The 16960-nt window shown below is 35.7% G+C and overlaps 1 protein-coding gene across 22 annotated transcripts in view; it reads left to right on the top strand.

Annotated features, from left to right (window-relative positions):
* KHDRBS2 (KH RNA binding domain containing, signal transduction associated 2) overlaps window positions 1-16960 on the top strand; it is a 592066-nt gene that overhangs the window by 257989 nt on the left and 317117 nt on the right. The gene's annotated exons all lie outside the window — the stretch shown is intronic.

Below are 16960 nucleotides of genomic sequence, written 5' to 3'. Positions count from 1 at the left end.
GCACATGGTGGGTAGTCAATATAGGTTTGTATTTTGTTTTGATTTTGTTTTTTCTTTCCCAGAGTCAAGTAGCAATATTAGCACCAGGGCAGCAAGACCGTTGAATATGTACTCTCATTTCAGAAAACTATGTATATGTTTTGTTTTGTTTTTTTAGTTGGAAGAGTGGAGGGCCCTCCTGCCCTTGACCTGTGTTCTCTAGACATACCTATTATTGCTAAATGCCACCATCATTTGCTGTTGGAGTAACATTGGCAGGAGGGGGGCTATGCTAAGAAGAGACTAGATTAAAGTCTAGTCTAAGAAGAGACTAGATTAAAACTTTGCAAACTGTATAATATTTTTATATACATTGTCTTATCTGTGCTATAGGACAAACCCTTGTTCTTTAAACTACTATGATTCTACTTTTCCCTTCTGTTTATGCAACATCCAATGATGTTTGTTGCCCTGGGGTGAAAAGAGAGTGAGTCTAACTAAACCTCACTTAAATATAGGTAGGTAGTGGTGAAAGATTTTCAGATAATAGCATGAAAAATAACACCTTGTCAGTGTTAGTAAGGGAGGAGTTCCTCTCCTGGAAAAGTTCCTTTCTGGGTGAGATGAGGCAAGATATGTGACAGCAAATATAAAGTGTTATGAGGATCCCAAGTCTGATCCATAGCTCTTCCTTCCATACATTTTCTCCAAAACAGTGATTTCACAGATTTTAAGAAAAAAAGAATTTACAGTAGGGCTTTCCACACATGAGAGAAATTTCGTAGTGACTCTGGCATCACACGTCCAAGTTCAGATTCCTGGTAAATAATCATGCTTGAAAGTTAGTTACAGAAGGGTGAGAGTACACCCTTCCTCCCATGTGCTCTAACCCTTACATGTTTTGGGTGTCTCTGGTACTGGATTTTTTTTATTTTCTGGCACTGATAGAACATTCTGTTAGTCTGTAAAAATGAAGCAGAGATAAATTCTTCAGAAAAAAATATTTTTAAAATTAGCATTCACACACTACCACTTTCCTCTGAGACGTTATCAGATATATTTTTGCTAAGATAGACTGAAGGACAGAAAGGGGAAATGATCATGTGATAAGATATTACAATATCAGAAGGTGAAATTCCTGTCTTCCATTACCCTTGGGAAGTATTTATTATTCGTGTAACAGAAAGCTTAAGTGTTCATTTGATTAAAACAATTAATACAAAAGTAAATAGAGATTATACATCTTGTTAACATTTATAGGATCCAAGAAGCATCATCACTTAAGTATATGTTGCCCTTATCTATCTGCACCCCTCCCATCTCTCTCTCTCTCTCTCTCTCTCTCTCTCTCTTCTCTCCCTCTCTCTCACACACACACACAAAGATACCTACAGAAACATACTCTATTTTTAAAGGATCCATGGAGCCAAATATCTAATGAAGGATTCAATCAATACCAGTGCTATAGTACCAAATATGCATGATATAATATCATTGAGATGTTACCGTTGAGATTCTATGGAGCAATCGTTTTTGCATTGCTGACTGTGTGGAGTCTAGATAAATATATTTGATCCAAACCTTGTAAGAAAAACAAAGGTCCACAGGGCTTTGAAAGAGGATGATAATTTCAGAGAAAGGTGAGGGTTTTTTAGTGATTGAAAAGTAGTGTCTGTGAAGGGGATGCCAGAAGGTGAAAATGATGAGCTAAGCCGGTGTCAGATTAGAAACGTTTGTAATGCCATGTTGCAATTGTTGAATTTTAGTTAAATAGGGTATCAGCAGAAAACTGTAAGCAGGAACTAATATGATCCGGAAACCCTTTCTTCAGAAAGCTAAAAGTGGCAACCATAAATATTTTTCTGTTATGGCATTTATTGACCTTGATTCTGTGCTGTACATTTGGATGCCCTTTCACACTGATACCAGGTATATTCTAGTCAGTGGTTAGCCACTTTATGGGTCCTAATGGTGTTTGCTTCTCAGTCTGGTTGCTTGATGAACAGCATAATGCATTTGTTCAAAGTAAAGCCTTCCATATCATATCTTCAAAGGCCAAATTGATCTGTCTGCTGCCATTGCATTTCCAGTGGGCAGCATCTCTACAACTTCACGGGAACTTCTTCAGCAACTTTGGTGGCCTTTTTGATGTTGTTGTTGTATTCTCTTTTCTGTCTGTAGTCACTCCAGCACCCTAGGTCAGAACTGTTTTAGTATCTCTTTGTCGTATCCTCTACAGATATGTCTGGTTGCACAAGATGTCCTCCCCAAAATTGATCTTCACCTCTAAATTTTCTTTCAGAGCCAGACATTTGGCCTATTGCTCCTTGCCAACTAGGATACACTAGTATTTGCTTTTCCATTATTGATTGGCAGTGACGACTTGTCCTTTCAATGTCATGAGGCTCAGAAGCAATTATGGCAATATTTATCAGGGTAGAGATGGCTTTGCTGAGATCTTCTTGCCTAGCTCACCAGTTGTTTTCAGTTCTTCATTAGCTCATAGGCTTCTTTTGAACACCTCTTTCTTCCTGGCCTATTCCAAATTCTAAAGATGCCAGTCTTGAGCTTCAGTAAGCCTTTTCATCTTTAAATATGCCTCTTCAAATGGAAAACAGGATATAGGTCCCCTGAGAATCAGCATGCTAAATAAAGTGATTTATGAAATACTCTTCATCTTTACCCATATTCTTGCCAAACAGCTTTTGTTTTGCTTATTGCTTTTTTAAAAAGATTTTATTTATTTATTTATTTATTTATTTATTTATTTATTTATTTATTTATTTATTATTTTGTTTAATTATGAGAGAGAGGTGGAAGGGCAGAGGCAGAGGGAGAGAGAATCTCAAGCAGACTACCCACTAAGCACAATGTGGGGCTTTATCTCAGGACTCTGATTATGACCTTAGGCAAAAACAAGAGTCAAACACTTAACTGACTGAGCCACTCAGGCATCCTTTGTTTATTGCTTTAATTGGCATATATGCGGAGCTTTTTAAATCCACATTAATTCTAGACTACTGAGCCCTCTTGAAAAGAGGCCTTGTCTTTTTGCATTAGTGAAAAAAAAGTTTGTTTTTTTTTACATATTTTTATTTATTTATTCATGAGAGACACAGAAAGGCAGAGACACAGGCAGAGGGAGAAGCAGGCTCCTCGCAGGGAGCCTGATGCGGGACTCGATCCCAGGACCGTGATCATGCACTAAGCCAAAGGCAGATGTTCAACCACTGAGCCACTCAGGCATTCCACATTAGTGAAAATTTTTCGATGGACTTAATTCCAGGTATTCTAAGCTTTGTATTTCTTGAAAAAGCATAAAATGTGCCATAATTTATACTGGAATAGTTAATAATTATCACCTTTTATATTATGAGCATTTATGTCCCTGGGAACTCTGCAGTCAGATCTTCTCCCCATGCTGTTCCCCATGAATCTAGTATTGGATACTAGATATTATTTTTGGAGTGGTAAATAAAATTATATATATATAAAACACTTAGCACAGGGCATGGTAAGCATATTTTACCACATAACCATAGACTACTGGTAAACATATTCTTATTTCTAAAATCAAAATTTTGTAAATGAGAAGTCCACTGCCAATCATATTTTTTCCCTTTGCAAACCTAGGTCTAGAGACTTGTAAGAGTTTTGTTGTTTGTTTGCTTCCTTTTGTTCTAATTAAAGTTCAGACATTTTACTTAGATTAAAAAAGAGCTCCAGTGTAGATCTTTTTCTTTTCAGTTCAGGATACAATTATGCGACCCTTTATAATCTGCAGACTATGAAAATTTACTTCTATCATTTATTTGTTTTTGTCCTTCCTTATATTCTGTTATCTCCTTGTGGAATTCTTGATATTAACTTATGAGCTTCCCTGGATCTATCCAACAATTCCTTGTTTTCGTTCATGATCTTTATCTGTTCATGAACTTTTCTTTGCATTTTATCTTTCTGGACCAAAATCCTGATTTCAATCATCCTTTCCATAATTTAATGTACTGAATTGTTATTTTGGTTTGAGTTCCCCTAGAAGAAGACAGTGTGGCAAAATTTAGTTAAGCAATGTTTATTTAGAAAAGCGATGTCTGGAAACTGTCTTTGAAGAGTGAGGAAGTAAAATAAGGAAATGAAAGAAACCTGTATAATGTGCATTCTCAAATGGGTTCAGCTGGTGAGCTTATCCCACTGAAAAAGGAGAACATGCAAATTACTTTATCTAAGGACTAAGCAAGCTGAAGTATTTAGAGGCCAACTCTCCCAATCACTAGTAGAGAGTTGCTTCTAGAGGGGGTTAATTTCCTGCCATTTACTCCCTGCTAAATACATAAGTGGGGCTCTCCCTCCTGTCCATTAAAAGCCCTCTGGCAAAAAAAATAAATAAATGCCGGCTGCAGGAAGACAGCAGGAGGATACGAGCAGAGTATCAACAGCATCTGTTAATTATTTGTTTCAATGGGTGTTGGGGAAATATAATTAAAACAAAATCTTTACCCAGCCCAGAAATCCTTTGCACAAAAGTAGTAAAGAAAGTACTTTTATTTTGAATAACTATTAAACCACAATGTGATGGACATCATAGGTAATCCACAGAGAGATTGAAAGATAGAGAGAAACCTCACTCTTTTATATACCCAAAGAGATACAACCCATTACCTGCTTATTCTCAACATAAAGTAAGAAATAAGTAAGAAGTCTTGACAGTACCATTTATCATAGGGTCCATCCTAACTTTACTTGGTTATTGAGGTGATTAGTGTTAGTCAGTTGGCTTCATCTCAGGGAAAAACATACTTATTACATCTTTATGATGGTAGGTAGTTTTGCACCTTGGAGCAAGGCACCAATCAATGTTAGGCTTCTAAGATCCATGGAAACTGGGAGACAACGGTGTTTTCTATCATCATGCTTACATTGCAAAGAAATGGCTTCCAAGTCCTTGAGAAATAAATTTCCAGATAATAAAGTTAACAATAGGCCTATCTAGTTCTAGTCTTCAAAAGGATTTGTGTACATTTCAAAGAGAGGGGGACTTACTTACAATCACAAGTTTTCTAAAGTAAGTGCTGTGAGAAACAAGAGAGAAGGAAATCTTATTTTCAACAGGGAGATGTAAACCTCTCAAAAGCCTTTTTTTTTTTTTTAAGATTTATTTATTTATTCATGAGAGACACAGACTGAGAGAGGCAGAGACATAGGCAGAGGGAGAAGGAGGCTCCGTGCAGGGAGCCTGATTCGGGACTCAATCCCGAATACCGGGATCACGACCTGAGCCGAAGGCAGATGCTCAACCACTGAGCCATCCAAGCATCCCAAAAGCTTTTCATTTTTTTTTTTAAGCTTTTCATTTTTAATTTGTATTTGTTCTTACCTTAGAAGTCACATTTTTTAAAACCATCGAATTTTTATGTTTGCATTTTATCTCCTTCACTGCATCCTAAAATGTGTTTATTCAAGTTTTCTTCTTTCTCTTCCTGCATGTCAATTGGCATGTGTTCAAATGACATATGTTGGGATGGTCTGCCTGATTTTCTTGTCTATGGCTGCTAGGATTGTATGCTGTTTTTACTTGTCAGCTTAGAAATGGTTGTTCTCCTTAGAAATGGTTGTTGAAATCAATTAGTACTGACGTTCTTTAAATAGTAGAAGGCCAAGGGATTCCCACATCTCAGTGGGCCTCTGATCCCTGGTTTTCCTGATTCCTCCCAGCCTCAAAGGTAAGGCAGGCCCAACCTACTTTCTGGTTTCTTCTCAGCTCTGAGGCTGGAAGAACCATGACACTCCCATATCCTTCCCCCAACACAGTGCCCAGAAATCTGAGAACAGACTTCCCATATCCACTTCCTCTTTCTGTATCTCCCCACCAGGCTCCAACACTGTTCCACCAAATGCTTTCATATCCCCTTCACAATTCTTTCTACTGCACCTGAACTGAGCTCATTTATATCCAGTTGGGTTTGGAAAAGAGGCTAGAGAAACATACTTAGATAATTTTGTTCCCAAATTGTTCTATTCCCACAAAACAAATGTTTGTGAGTATCTTAATTACTAAGGAAATTAAATGTGGGAATACAAGTCTTTCATACGTTAATTCAGAAGGAAGACCTATTTATGTAATAGGTTCCCTTTGGTCAAAATTGGTGGCTTGCTTTTCCTTGAATGATGAAAGAGCTGTTTTATCGTATCCAGACACTCCCTTTACTGTTTAAAATGACATGCCTTTTGTCATGTTTTGGAAGTTAGAACATTCTTGATGTAACATAAAATACATAATTTGTCCTGAATTGAGTTTCATACCCTGTAGAAAACCCTCAACTACCAAACTCAAGCATAAGGAATAGTCGGGCACTATCCACTTCTATGCTTTTAAAATCTTGACCTACTTAGAAAATATCATCCTTGGTGCCACTATTTCTGGTACTTCACCCTTATTGAAACTCGGTAGTATTAGAATGGGTATACAGAGAAAAGAGTCTCTTCCCATAGCTGATCATTTGGACCTTGGAGAACTATGACCTGGAAGTGTTCTTGCCACTTTCAATTCAAGAGGGCAGGAATTCTCTTGAATTTGCAAGTGAAGGCAACCAAAACCTGAGGTGCTCTTCAGGATCAAGCCATTGCTTCTCTACCATGTATTTATGTGCATCCATTTGTATAAAAACACTTTGTGTGGATAAATTTTGGTCAACTAATTTGTACTGGCATAAAAGAATTTCCACATACGTGTATTTAAAAATGTTTCAAATTGACAATTCAGACAAATCCCATTCAGGCCAAGGTATAAATAATAAATGTGTGTTTATTTGAACTTCTTGATGGAGAAAGCTGTGCAGACAATAGACTTATTTATTTCTAAAGAAGATTTATGTTAAAAGAAAGTTCCCTGGAGCATTAAGAAGAAAAAGCTTGCAAAAAGCACTCTAGTAAATTATAACTCTGAGGATAAAATATGACAAAAATAATTGCTAAAGTAAAAACCACAGTATAAAACTTGCATGTATTCTATATCATATGTTTTCATTTTTTTAAATTCCTGTCACTGAAAGAACAATTATAGAATAATGGAGATTTTTGAATACTTGAACTCTTTCAATTTACGTAGAATTTTGAATATTGTTTGAATCCTGGATATTTAGCAAAATGATATTTAGTGATAGTCATATTTGATTAGTGTTTACTATTATTACTATCATCATTTTACAAGGAGGAATTCAGAGGCTGAGATTGTAAGGTCACCTGTCCAGGTTTTACATATTAATTGGAAGAGCTGGGATTTTAACCCTGGCCATCATGAGCAGAACCTGATCTGTTACCTATCATGATATGCAGTCTTTCAGTGGTATATGGTCCATGTGACATACTCTAGACAATAAATTTGTGATTCATTTGAAAGTTAAAATTCAAGGAAGTGAACATGTGGTAATGTTAATTTTTCCTTATCTTTCTAAAACATGTGAGTTCTTTGGCCTAGAGTAATTTTCAAATATACATTCTCTTAGAGTTACAGATTTAAATTAACTTAATAAGTAAACCAGCATTCAACTGATTCACTCTTATTTACATCGAAGCAACAGTTAATTTGAAACTTTTATAATTATATTCTTTCAAGTGAATTTAATGTTCATTAAAAAAAATCTATTAACATGAGAGTGTGCTTTAGAATCAGGCAGACTAAATTCAAATCTCTTACACATGAAATAATTGCAACCAAGTCACTTAGCTTCTCTGAGAAAAAATCTTTTAACTTTTTATGAGTGTTTATAGTGTGCCAGACACTGTACTTGAGATTTATATCCATTACCTCATCTCATCTTTACATGAGAGAGCTAGAGTTTCCTTATTTTGTAGATGAAGAAACTAAATCTCAAAAAAATTTAGTACCTTTCTTCTACACTATAGATGTAAATATCAGAGCTGTTAATTCCAATCTAAGTCTTTCTGACTTCAAAATCTTTTTTTACTTTTCATTACACTCAGCTGCTTCCAATACCCACTTAAGGGTTTAATGAGATTAAAAGACATAATGTGCATAGAATACACAGTAGTAGCCTCATGGTAGGTGCTCAAAGAGTAACATTAATAGTTTCCATTTTCAATTTTTTATTTTCCTAGTAAATATCTTACAAGATACTCTACTTGGAAAATAGCATTTTCTACTACAAAAGTCCTTAATAACAGGATAAAGATGGCTGTGAAGGAAAGTCACGTGGTGACTCATGAAATTTTAAAGCTATGAGAAAGCTTAGATATCATCATATCTAATGTCGTCCATTGTTTTTCATTTAGTGAGTTTGTGGAACAATATCCTCTTACTAGAATTTCTATACATAAATTGGTCCAAATTGAGCTGATATGGTTAAATGGGATGGAGAAGAATCCTCATTTTGCATCAAGGGGGTCCATAAATCACACACCTTTCTGGAACCCTCAGGGCTCCCTAAAGCACCATTTGAAAATTACCTCTCTAGTAACTTTCTCTCTCTCTCTTTTCCTTTTTTTTTTTTTTTTTTTTTTGCATATGAGGACCACAAGAGTAAAATATCAGCTAAAATTTGCAGTTAGTGGAAGAGCCATGGCTAGAATAGACATTATGCTTGGCACCTTCTATGCCCTGTTCCAAAGCACTTTCCTAAGCTTAAGGCTACATAAAAGTGTCTACAGATAACCAGTGGTATGAAGACACCTGAGTAGCTGTGTCAGTTAAGTGTTCAACTCTTTTTTTTTTATTTTTATTTTATTTCATTTTATTTTATTTTATTTTATTTTATTTTATTTTATTGTTCAACTCTTGATTTCATCTCAAGTTATGATCTTGGGGTCGTGAGATCAAGCCCCAACTCAGGCTCTTGTGCTGGGCACAGAGCCTGTTTAAGATTCTCTCTCTCCCTCTACCTCTCTCTATCTCTTTCCCTCTCTAAAAAAAAATAATAATAAAACAAAAGAAAGAAGAAAAAGAAGAAAGACGAAAGAAAGAAAGAAAGAAAGAAAGAAAGAAAGAAAGAAAGAAAGAAAGAAAAGAAAGAAAAGGAAAGAAAAGAAAAGAAAAGAAAAGAAAAGAAAAAAGAAAGGAAAAGAAAAGAAAGGAAAGGAAAGGAAGAAAAAAGAAAAGAAAAGAGAAAAGAAAAGCAGTGGTTGGTATTTGTTCCTAGGAGTTTTGAAATATTTGTTGTTATACATAGAAAATAATACAAAAATTATTTCAGTCTCTAAGATAGTAGTAGTTAATAAAATATTACTGTAAAGTTTTGTATCATTGGGATCTCCTTTCTGGACTCTAAAGATTGCTAAGTTTGATTCCTGGGAGCAAAGAGTAAGCACTGTACTTATACAACTATTGATTCTCCTGAAATTGGAATAGTCTAGTAAGAACTAATCCATCTACCAACCCCTGGGGATATCTGACTCTGTCGGAAGAACATGTGACTCTTGATCTCAAGGTTGTGGGTTCAAGCCCCATGTTGCGTGTAGAGATTACCCACTGCCACTCCCATTATATAAAGGTAACAAGCCATAGGGAGGGACTAGATAGGAGGAGCTATTTTAAAAAATTTGCTTGTTCTAATTTGTTTATGATAAACACCATAATACTCTCTTGAGTTATAAGCTTCTACTGTTTTACTTACTTACACAGGCTATGTGCTTGTAATACCAGAACAAATGCTTGATGTGGTATAAACTGCAATTGCATAATTATTTGCTTAGAAAATAAAATACCATAGAATATACATATATATGATTTATAGATTGTTCTTCATTTATTAGGAGACATACTAAATGTAATTATAAATTGGAAATATTTTTCCTATGCTAAAAGTAAAGTCATATTAGTAAATATAGATCACTCCATTCCAAGGTCTCAGGACAATAAATGTTTGAGCCTATGAAGAAAACCTTAGCATGAGCAGTAAAGACATGGTTTGATGATAGAAGAAAACACAGTATGATTTTTCCCCTTAGGTAATTAATTCCACAAGAATTTATTGAGAATATTTCTCATGTTCTACAAATACACTTGTATATGAAAAATAATTTGGGAGATGAGAAGATGATGAAACATATGTGTATAAAGATAAATTATAAAATAGAACGATGATGCTATAATTTACCTAGGAACAAAATACTATGCAAAAATCATAATTAAGTTATTGTAACTACAGAAGGAATTTATGAAAGTAAAATCTCTCTTAACCTACATATTTTTGGTCTGACAGTTATTCGATAATTTTTTTAAAAGTCGAAGGGAGAATCATAAAAATATAATACAATACAATAACAAATACAATAGGTATAAACAAGTTTGGGAACAAGTACCACTGACTCATGATTTATAAAGATTAGACAGTAGGAGCTTAAACAGTCCATTATTGTGGACATTAGAGAATTGTTTTTTGGGGAAATAAATATTTGGCAAATCTGGTGAGTCAGTTAAGTGGTTACGAATAAAGACTACTTCTGTAATTAAATATTTAAGAGAAGACAATATAACATATATATGATATCTCATATATACATCCAGATGAATACATAGGTGTTTAGAAAATGATGAATAGGACATCAACTCAGTTATCCAGGTGTTCTCTGCTGGTGCTGTTGATAACGGGATGCTTCAGGAGATGCTGGAGGGAAAAAAATAATCCAAAATTTGAAGTGGTACAAAAGAGGTATACGTGGTTTTATCATATTGTGAACAATTTATAACATATTTTTTAAAAATTTGCCCAAAGCAGGTGAACACTCTTCTTCTTTTTTTTTTAAGATTTTATTTATTTATTCATGAGACACACATACACACAGAGGCAGACACATAGGCAGAGGGAGAAGCAGGCTCCATGCAGGAAGCCCGATGGGACTCGATTCCAGGACTCCGGGATCATGCCCTGAGCCAAAGGTAGACGCTCAACCACTGAGCCACCCAGACATCCCAACACTCTTCTTAGTTTAACAAAATGGAAACATTTCTTTCACTAGAATCCCACTTTAAAGAGCACTGTATTTGCATATGTGTATGAGAGAGACAGAGACAGAGAGAGGGAGATTGCAAAGCGTCATTCCAAGTAGCAAATGATGATCACCATTGTGACTTCTAAGGATAGTAGGGTCAATTAGCTGGTATGCCCTTTATTTCATCGAGCTCCCTAATAAGCTGGACATGTACGCTTGGGAATTAGCATTCAATAACTAAATTACTCTGTTTCATAGAGGTGCAAATAATTTAAAAGTTCCTCAGAAATTCCATGTGGGAGGAAAGAATAATACAAACATTAGAGACAGAAGAAAAAAAAACTAAAATTGTGAAATGAAGCAGGAAAGGTCTTGCGACAAGAGGATGGGAATTTTGTGAATTGTCTATGATGAAATTATCAATGTGACCTCTTGGCTTTGTGCCCCTCTGATATTTTAAATGAAGTCTATGTCACCCATAAATGATTTTAAGAGTGGATAGTTTAGGGTATTTTAAGAAATTTTGAGTTTTACATTACAACTGACAATTGAAAAATCCAGGGAGCAAAGGCTGGCCTCAGGACCACAATACAAGGGGACATCTAATCCCGTGTCCTGTTTTGGAGAATTTGTCTTGAGTCATCTACGCTAAGATGAAATACCCAATTGTAAGCTGACTTAAGTCCTTACTCCAAGAATAGAATGAGAGTGCAGAGGGCTCTAACCACTCTGCCCCTGCTGTCGGACAAACTATGCAGGAAAATAGAGAATGACCCATCATGAGGTACATTTGCTTTAAGACCATAGCATGAGCATCCATGAGAAATTGTGCAAACCAATCTGAGCTCAATCTTAAAAACTTTGGATGATGCGTTGTTTGAAATGGGTTGCAAACAGAGGGTTAGGCATAAACAATGTCGTGTGAGATCACTAGCATTTTTAGGTAAGTCTTTCATAAAGTAGGAGATGAGTAGTGACAATCTTAAAAATGATAGTTTCACCAAGCACTAATGAGCATATATCTACCAAGGAATCAGAACCTTTGGGAGAGGGGATAAGAAATTCATAGCAGATGTGCTTAGTGCATAGAGACCTGTGATCTGATGTAGGATCCCCTGGATAGCACAGTGCTCCATAGGACTGAATACCAGGAACTTGGTGGGAGATTAACCGGCCATGATATTCCAGAAACTAGACAGACCATCTGTGGGGAAATCTGGATGTATAAAATGTTTACTTATATTTAGCATACCTCTATCAGTACCCTTGGTGACTAAGAATTTGACCTTTGATAAGAGATTACCTGGCTTCTAACTCAACTCCATGATTTATATTCTGTGTAATTCTGGACAAGTTTCTCTCTATAGCAGAAGGAAATTAACATCATATAGCATAAAGTATAGTTGTGTATACAAAATTAGATAATCTATTGAAAGTATTTTGCATACCCATGATCTAAGAAGTAATATTAAAACTATGATTTCAGGGCAGCCAGGGTGGTTCAGCGGTTTAGCGCCACCTTCAGCCAAGGCTTGATCCTGGAGACCTGGGATCGAGTCCCACGTCAGGCTCCCTGCATGGAGCCTGCTTCTCCCTCTGCCTGTGTCTCTACCTCTCTCTCTCTCTGTCTCTCTCTCTCTCATGAATAAATAAATAAAATCTTTAAAAAAAATCTTATAAAAAAAACCTATGATTTCAGAAACACCTGGGTGGCTCAGTGGTTGAGTGTCTGCCTTCAGCTCAGGGTGTGATCCTGGGGTCCTGGGATCAAGTCCCGCATCAGGCTTCCCAAAGGGAGCCTGCTTCTCCCTCTGCCTATGTCTCCGCCTCTCTCCCTGTGTCTCTTATGAATAAATAAATAAAATCTTTAAAAATAAATAAATAAAATTATTATTTTAATTCCATTACTATAATTGTAAAAAGACACTTAAAGAAAATATACTGAAAATCCTAATAGTGTATCTTGAATTGTGTGGTTGTCGGCATTTTTTTTTATTAAATATTTCTACTTTTGGGGATTTTTTTTCAAGTTTTCTTCAATGAACATGCTATTTTGAATTAAGAGGAAACTTTTCTAATTGTCAAATTATTTCCAAGTCAGAAGTATTCTTTTGTGGAAGATTAAAATACGAATGATAATTCCTAAGAGGAAGTTTTCTTAAAAATCCTTTTAACAATTAAACACATGAATGCAATTCAAATTAGACTCTATTTCCTCCCATGCTATACTCTATAAAATAACCAATAAAAAATGATATGCTTTATTTATATTTTACCTTAGGGTATAACAAGGGAATAGAATGTTTAGGGAGATGTGAAACTAGATTTGATATTTGTAATGACTTTGTTTTGAATTTCTCATGTTTAGCAACTAATAATTGCAATTTAAATAATTAGCTCATGATTCCTTTGTAATAGCTGAACACCACAAATTGTGTTCTGAAGGTCAGTGGTTAAAGTAAATACCCTCAATGGAATAAATTTACCTATTCCATGGAAGATTAAATAATATAAACTGAGTGTGCAGTCTTTTAAGCAGAATTATGAATCACGTCAAGCCGATTCACCTTCTAGTGTGGGCATCTTACATTCTTTTGATTTATTCCCTGTGCCCTTTTCTGTGCTTGTATTAGATGGAGATCCAGTCTTCTGTACTGGTAACTTTGGAACAGTTCATGCCAATTTACACCCAAGATTTTTTTTAATCTTGTTCTCTTCTCTTCTTGCTATTATGTCTTCTATTCTTTTTTTAAAGATTTTATTTATTTATTTATTTATTTATTTATTTATTTATTTATTTATTTATGAGAGAGAGAGAGAAAAGCAGACTTCTCACTGAGCAGGAAGCCTAATGTGGAGCTCGATCCCAGGACCCTGGGATCATGACCTGAGTGGAAGGCAGACACAACCCACTGAGCCACCCAGTACCCCATTATGTTTCCTGTTCTATCTAGTGAAACCTGCTATGGTGCTAAATCTTTATTATAAACCACACAAAAGATGATTGGGCAGAAGCACAAAAACACTACTTACTGCTCCATTCATAATCAACTTCTCAAATAATGAATTTATGGCAAAAATACATCTTTTTTCAAAATATATTTTGGAAATCTTGTTTAAGAAATACCTCAGGAGATTGTATTAAATTGCTATAAGTGTACTTGCTGGTTTCTGGACACTTGCACAATTTAGCATGGCTATGATGTCTGCCCATATTCAAATGAAACTTGGAGCTTTATGTTATAAATCCAACTGGAGGTGTAGTGTTGTTTTTTAAAATAAAATTTGGATGTTCAGGCAGATACTGGCTGGCTATTCACCAAAATTAGATTTAATAAATAGGTATTATTTTAACTAGTCCTGAATGAGGACTGAATGCAAAGACAATTTGTTATCATCCAGTAGCCATTCTCACTTTTTTCTGTCATAAATGAAACCCTCCATTTAGTCTCTTGGCTGCTCGGACTGAAATCACATTTATAGCTTCCCTTGCATCCAGGGCCACTATGCTACTACACTTTCGCCAAAGATATGCCCAGAGATGATGTATGAAACTTCTGGTATGTGTCCTTGAAATAAACCTTTTGCTATCTACATTTTCTTTCTCTTGCCCCTGGAGTGGAATTTAGAGGTGATGATAGACAGCCTCCTTCATCAACACCCATGAGAACAACATCCCCAGGGATGCTGGAATTAAAAGAGGAGGAACCAGGATCCTTGGATAAGAGTGCAGAGAACAACCACCTGCTCCTCTAGCTGCTACTTACAACTTAGACTTTTACTTCAGACAGAAAGAACTTTTCTTCATGCTTGAGTCACATCTATTTTGGTCTCTGTTGAAACAGCCAGGCATTATTTTAAAATACTACTTGAGGGATCCCTGGGTGGCGCAGCGGTTTAGCGCCTGCCTTTGGCCCAGGGCGCGATCCTGGAGACCCGGGATCGAATCCCACGTCAGGCTCCCAGTGCATGGAGCCTGCTTCTCCCTCTGCCTGTGTCTCTCTGCCTCTCTCTCTCTCTGTGACTATCATGAATAAATAAATAAAAAATCTTTAAAAAAAAAAAATAAAAAATAAAATAAAATAAAATACTACTTGAGAACATAAGAAATAATATATTTATTATTATACTAAATTCGTGTAGCATTTTTAGTATACAAAATGTTCTTCACTTTTCTCAAAATTCACAAAATCCTGTGACCTCACTATTATCTAAGTTTCACAGTAGGAAATGAAGGCCAGGGACCTTTTGCTTTGTCAAAAGTTACCCCAATGTGTGAATTCAAATATAACACACCTTTGAAGATATGAAGTTTGGTTTTGAGAATAACCAGTAGTAGCTCATGATAGGTTCTGCTGTGTTCACTTTTCTCTGTTAAAATCTTTATCACTGCTAACACTTGACCTCCAGGAAGTTGCTTAGTATCTAAAGGCCTCAGTGTCCTCATCTGCTTATAGAAAGGATGATGGGGGAGGGAAGAGGCAAATGTGTTTTTCAAAAGCAAGCTGCATTTGATTCATGGACATCAGCCTAATGGCCCAGCTGCAGAGGTATCTCGTCAGGCTTATTTTATTTGAAAAACTTGAACATGTTTGAATGCCATACCTCATAGCATCCAGACGTTATAAAATTTGGCTAGCAAGTAGCCCTTAATAACCAATGGGAAATCAGCTTAGGAAATATGGAGAAAGAGGCAATATGAAGAATCCTCTGATTTAACCACCCAAACACTTGGGCACAAAAGAAGCTGACCCCAGAGATGAGGAGCGGAACCCAGAGGAAAGAAGTGTTTACTACACCCAGTGAATGCATAATTGTTGAGGCAAGTGCTGCTTCTCCTTAAACTGAGAAATGGGTACTGAAAAAACTGTTTTAAGTAAAAATTCCTAGTTAGAGATGGAAAGTATGATTAGGGACGTAGAGAGTGGATTACCAGGCTGAAAGGTGTTGTATTAAGAGAGATTGGAGTAGGTGGGGGATGGACAGAAAAGCAAGGACACCTTCCCATCTTTTTCATGAATCTTCCATGTACTGGAATGATGGACATTTCTATCGGATAAGCACCTTAGCATGGGCCATACAGTTAACTTTTGGAAATCAATAGAAAATTTGCTTTTATTTTCCAGTTTAGGTCTATTCTTATTACTTTTCTAAACAATCCCTAAGTAAAACTAAAAATAACTTGTCATTTCATTTTTATCCTTTGAAATTTTGTGAAAAACTACTACTTGATTGGGGAGGGGAGTTAGGAAAAGTAAAACATAATATTATATATGTTAATATTTTAATTGAATTTTGCTTTCATGAAAACCTTAGAAAAATGTAAATCTGGTTGCAAAATGAACTAGTTTTGAATCCCAACTTTGCTCAAGTTACTTAAGGTCTTTTAAACTCAGTTTCCTAATCTGATTTGTGAATACTATGCAAGATTATGGTGTGATTAGAGATGATATGCACCAAATACCTGGCACATGTTAACAAAGTAGATAGATCATGTACTGACTTGCTTTGCACCTGTGCTGAATTAATCAGACCACAATAATCACTTGGATACAGTACTATGAAAAATCTGATCTAATAGGAACGTGTTGTTTGTTAAGCTGAGGATATATAGCTTATGCAGGATCTATGCCGACATAATGCTCAACCATCATCCCTTTAATATATTCCTGTTGACCAAAATGAGGCAGCAAATAACAGAGCTGTGGGCATAAATCTAGCTAACAAAATGGGCCAGTGGACACGTAGGCTGGAAGATAAGCCTTGGTTTTGTGTACCTTAATGGCGAACACATAACCTTTTCACTGCTTCTCAAAAGGTAGCTAGAAAGTTTGGGCTTCCTTAAAGAACAGTATTACTCATCAGACACAAAAACAATCCTTTTCTTCCTTAATATAGTAGTGTACACTGAAAAGTTAGTGGCATTTCTGTAACTTCTTTTCAGGGATTCAGCATTTTCATTTAGCTGATTAAAATCCATTGTAGATGATAATTATGCCAGCTTAAAAAATCATTCAAACACTGAAAGATGATTTTA

The sequence above is a fragment of the Canis lupus genome, chromosome 12, assembly GCF_003254725.2.
Source record: "Canis lupus dingo isolate Sandy chromosome 12, ASM325472v2, whole genome shotgun sequence".
In the NCBI taxonomy this organism is placed as follows: domain Eukaryota; kingdom Metazoa; phylum Chordata; class Mammalia; order Carnivora; family Canidae; genus Canis; species Canis lupus.
Note: the sequence above shows the minus strand (reverse complement) of the source record. Positions and strands in the feature narration are given on the sequence as shown.